Below are 6,000 nucleotides of genomic sequence, written 5' to 3' on the forward strand. Positions count from 1 at the left end.
ATAAAGATTCATATAGGAATACAAAGTGGATTCGGATTTAGTTGCCAGGATAAACGTGGATGCTTATTGTCCCAAAATTTGAAAGAAGCAGCGAAATGTCTACTCCCATGCCAGCTGCCCGAAGCCAAGTGTTTGGGAGATGGACATTATTGTCTACCCATTACATGGACAATCCATCGGCCCAATTTCCACTGCTCTAAATAGGGGTAGGTTAGTAACTTCAATTAGACGTGACACGACCGCCTCTGAGCCCATTCCGACACGGTGGGCGTCAAACATGGGCAGCAAAACACATTTGATTCAAGCTCGTCCGAAAGACCACTGTTTCTCCCTCCATTCCCCATTCATACACGATGGGCTGCAAAACAAACTCGACTCGGCTGAAATCGATGTAGGCAAATATTTTCAATAGGGGCAGGTTTTTAACTTCACTCAGACGTGACACAACCGCCCTACCTGTCAGCCCCACTCATACACCATGGGCGCCAACCATGGGCACCAACCATGGGCGCCAACTGTTGGAAATATGCCCTAGAGGCAATAATAAAAGGATTATTATTATATTTCCTTGTTCATGATAATTGTCTTTTATTCGTGCTATAACTGTATTATCCGGAAATCGTAATACACGTGTGAATACATAGACCATAACATGTCCCTAGTGAGCCTCTAGTTGACTAGCTCGTTGGTCAACAGATAGTCATGGTTTCCTGACTATGGACATTAGATGTCATTGACAACGGGATCACATCATTAGGAGAATGATGTGATGGACAAGACCCAATCCTAAGCATAGCACAAGATCGTGTAGTTCGTTTTGCTAGAGCTTTTCCAATGTCAAGTATCTTTTCCTTAGACCATGAGATCGTGTAACCCCCGGATACCGTAGGAGTGCTTTGGGTGTACCAAACGTCACAACGTAACTGGGTGACTATAAAGGTGCACTACAGGTATCTTCGAAAGTGTCTGTTGGGTTGACACGGATCGAGACTGGGATTTGTCACTCCGTATGACGGAGAGGTATCTCTGGGCCCACTCGGTAATGCATCATCATAATGAGCTCAAAGTGACCAAGTGTTTGGTCACGGGATCATGCATTACGGTATGAGTAAAGTGACTTGCCGGTAACGAGACTGAACGAGGTATTGGGATACCGACGATTGAGTCTCGGGCAAGTAACGTACCGATTGACAAAGGGAATTGTATACGGGGTTGTTCGAATCCTCGACATCGTGGTTCAACCGATGAGATCATCGAGGAGCATGTGGGAGCCAACATGGGTATCCAGATCCCGCTGTTGGTTATTGCCCGAGAGCCATCTCGGTCATGTCTACGTGTCTCCCGAACCCGTAGGGTCTACACACTTAAGGTACGGTGACGCTAGGGTTGTATGAATATGAGTATGCAGCATACCGAATGTTGTTCGGAGTCCCGGATGAGATCCCGGACGTCACAAGGAGTTCCGGAATGGTCCGGAGGTGAAGAATTATATATAGGAAGTGATATTTCGGCCATCGGGAAAGTTTTGGGGTCACCCGGTATTGTACCGGGACCACCGGAAGGGTCCCGGGGGTCCACCGGGTGGGGCCACCCATCCCGGAGGGCCCCAAGGGCCGAAGTGGGGAAGGGAACCAGCCCATAGTGAGCTGGTGCGCCCCCCTTGGCCCACCCCCTGCGCCTAGGGTTGAAACCCTAGGGTGGGGGGCGCCCCACTTGGCTTGGGGGGTACTCCACCCCCTTGGCCGCCGGCCCCCTTGGGAGATTGGATCTCCCAGGGCCGGCGCCCCCCCTTGGGGGCCTATATAAAGGGAGGGGGAGGGGGCAGCCGCACCCTGAAGTTCTGGCGCCTTCCTCCCCCTGCTACACCTCTTCCTCCTCCGTCACGTGCTTGGCAAAGCCCTGCCAGAGTGCTGCTGTTCCACCACCACCATGCCGTTGTGCTGCTGCTGGAGCCATCATCATCAACCTCTCCTTCCCCCTTGCTGGATCAAGAAGGAGGAGACGTCATCCGCTCCGTACGTGTGTTGAACTCGGAGGTGCCGTCCGTTCGGCGCTAGGATCTCCGATGATAGGATCATGACGAGAACGACTACTTCAACCCCGTTCTTTTGAACGCTTCCGCTCGCGATCTACAAAGTGGTATGTAGATGCATCTCCCATGACTCGTTGCTTAGATGAACTCATAGATGGATCTTGGTGAAACCGTAGGAAAAATTTTAATTTTCTGCAACGTTCCCCAACAGTGGAATCATGAGCTAGGTCTATGCGTAGTTCTCTATTGCACGAGTAGAACACACTTTTGTTGTGGGCGTAGATCTTGTCAACTTGCTTGCCGCTACTAGTCTTATCTTGCTTCAGCGGTATTGTGGGATGAAGCGGCCCAGACCAACCTTTCACATACGCTTACGTGAGACCGGTTCCACCGACTGACATGCACTAGTTGCATAAGGTGGCTGGCGGGTGTCTGTCTCTCCCACTTTAGTTGGAGCGGATTCGATGAAAAGGGTCCTTATGAAGGGTAAATATAAGTTGACAAAATCACGTTGTGGTTATTCGTAGGTAAGAAAACGTTCTTGCTAGAACCCAATTGCAGCCACGTAAAAGATGCAACAACAATTAGAGGACGTCTAACTTGTTTTTGCAGCAATTGTCATGTGATGTGATATGGCCAGAAGTTGTGATGAATGATGAATGATATATTGTGATGTATGAGATCATGTTCTTGTAATAGGAATCACGACTTGCATGTCGATGAGTATGACAACCGGCAGGAGCCATAGGAGTTTTCTTTATTTTTTGTATGACATGCGTGTCATTGAAGAACGCCATGTAAATTACTTTACTTTATTGCTAAATGCGTTAGCCATAGAAGTAGAAGTAGTCGTTGGCGTGACAACTTCATGAAGACACGATGATGGAGATCATGGTGTCATGCCGGTGACAAGATGATCATGGAGCCCCGAAGATGGAGATCAATGGAGCTATATGATATTACCATATCATGTCACTACTATATAATTGCATGTGATGTTTATTATGTTTATGCATCTTGTTTACTTAGAACGACGGTAGTAAATAGGATGATCCCTTACAACAATTTCAAGAAGTGTTCTCCCCTAACTGTGCACCGTTGCTAAAGTTCGTCGTTTCGAAGCACCACGTGATGATCGGGTGTGATAGATCCTTACGTTCACATACAACGGGTGTAAGACAGTTTTACACATGCAAAACACTTAGGGTTAACTTGACGAGCCTAGCATGTACAGACATGGCCTCGGAACACGGAGACCGAAAGGTCGAACACGAGTCGTATGGAAGATACGATCAACATGAGGATGTTCACCGACAATGACTAGTCCGTCTCACGTGATGATCGGACACGGCCTAGTCGACTCGGATCGTGTAACACTTAGATGACTAGAGGGATGTCTAATCTGAGTGGGAGTTCATTATAATAATTTGATTAGATGAACTTAATTATCATGAACTTAGTATAAAACCTTTGCAAATATGTCTTGTAGATCAAATGGCCAACGCTCATGTCAACATGAACTTCAACGCGTTCCTAGAGAAAATCAAGCTGAAAGATGATGGCAGCAACTACACGGACTGGGTCTGGAACCTGAGGATCATCCTCATAGCTGCCAGGAAACAATATGTCCTAGAAGGACTGCTAGGTGATGCACCCGTCCCACAGAACCAAGACATTATGAATGCTTGGCAGTCTCGTGCTGATGATTACTCCCTCGTTCAGTGCGGCATGCTTTACAGCTTAGAACCGGGGCTCCAAAAGCGTTTTGAGCAACACGGAGCATATGAGATGTTCGAGGAGCTGAAACTAGTTTTCCAAGCTCATGCCCGGGTCGAGAGATATGATGTCTCCGAAAAGTTCTATAGTTGTAAGATGGAGGAAAATAGTTCTGTCAGTGAGCACATACTCAAAATGTCTGGGTTGCACAACCACCTGTCCCAGCTGGACATTAACCTCTCGGACGAGGCGGTCATTGACAGAATCCTTCAGTCGCTCCCACCAAGCAACAAGAGCTTTGTGATGAACTACAATATGCAGGGGATGGTGAAGACCATTCCTGAAGTATTTTCCATGCTGAAGTCAGCAGAGGTTGAAATCAAGAAACAACATCAAGTGTTGATGGTCAATAAGACCACTAAGTTCAAGAAGGGCAAGGGCAAGAAGAACTTCAAGAAGGACGGCAAGGAGGTTGCCGCGCCCGGTAAGCCAGTTACCGGGAATAAGTCAAAGAATGGACCCAAGCCTGAGACTGAGTGCTTTTATTGCAAGGGGAAGGGTCACTGGAAGTGGAACTGCCCCAAATACTTAGCGGATAAGAAGGCTGGCAACACTAAAGGTATATTTGATATACATGTAACTGATGTGTACCTTACCAGTACTCGTAGTAACTCCTGGGTATTTGATACCGGTGTCGTTGCTCATATTTGTAACTCACAGCAGGAGCTGCGGAATAAACGGAGACTGGCGAAGGACGAGGTGATGATGCGCGTCGGGAATGGTTCCAAGGTCGATGTGATCGCCGTCGGCACGCTACCTCTACATTTACCCACGGGATTAGTTATGAACCTCAATAATTGTTATTTAGTGCCAAGTTTGAGCATGAACATTGTATCTGGATCTCGTTTAATGCGAGATGGCTACTCATTTAAATCCGAGAATAATGGTTGTTCTATTTATATGAGAGATATGTTTTATGGTCATGCCCCGATGGTCAATGGTTTATTCTTAATGAATCTCGAACGTAATGTTACACATATTCATAGCGTGAATACCAAAAGATGTAAAGTTGATAACGATAGTCCCAAATACTTGTGGCACTGCCGCCATGGTCACATTGGTGTCAAGCGCATGAAGAAGCTCCATGCTGATGGACTTTTGGAGTCTCTCGATTATGAATCATTTGACACATGCGAACCATGCCTCATGGGCAAGATGACCAAGACTCCGTTCTCCGGAACAGTGGAGCGAGCAACCAACTTATTGGAAATCATACATACCGATGTGTGTGGTCCAATGAGCGTTGAGGCTCGCGGAGGATATCGTTATGTTCTCACTCTCAGTGATGACTTGAGTAGATATGGGTATGTATACTTAATGAAACACAAGTCTGAGACCTTTGAAAATTTCAAGGAATTTCAGAATGAGGTAGAGAATCAACGTGACCGAAAGATAAAGTTCCTACGATCAGATCGTGGAGGAGAATATTTAAGTCACGAGTTTGGTACACACTTAAGGAAATGTGGAATCGTTTCACAACACACGCTGCCAGGAACACCTCAGCGTAACGGTGTGTCCGAACGTCGTAATCGCACTTTATTGGATATGGTGCGGTCTATGATGTCTCTTATCGATTTACCGCTATCATTTTGGGGATACGCTCTAGAGACAGCTACATTCACTTTAAATAGGGCACCGTCTAAATCCGTTGAGACGACACCGTATGAATTATGGTCTGGGAAGAAACCTAAGCTGTCGTTTCTAAAAGTTTGGGGATGCGATGCTTATGTCAAGAAACTTCAACCTGAAAAGCTCGAACCCAAGTCGGAAAAATGCGTCTTCATAGGATACCCTAAGGAAACCATTGGGTATACCTTCTACTTAAGATCCGAGGGCAAGATCTTTGTTGCCAAGAACGGATCCTTTCTGGAAAAAGAGTTTCTCTCGAAAGAAGTAAGTGGGAGGAAAGTAGAACTCGATGAAGTACTACCTCTTGAACGGGATAGTAGTGCAACTCAGGAAAATGTTCCTGTGATGCCTACACCAACTGAAATGGAAAATAATGATGATGATCAAGGTACTTCGGATCAAGTTGCTACTGAACTTCATAGGTCCACAAGGACACATTCCGCACCAGAGTGGTACGGCAACCCTATCCTGGAAATCATGTTGTTAGACAACGGTGAACCTTCGAACTATGAAGAAGCGATGGCGGGCCCAGATTCCAACAAATGGCTTGAAGCCATGAAATC

This window comes from Triticum aestivum, chromosome 1B (genome assembly GCF_018294505.1).
Source record: "Triticum aestivum cultivar Chinese Spring chromosome 1B, IWGSC CS RefSeq v2.1, whole genome shotgun sequence".
Lineage (NCBI taxonomy): Eukaryota > Viridiplantae > Streptophyta > Magnoliopsida > Poales > Poaceae > Triticum > Triticum aestivum.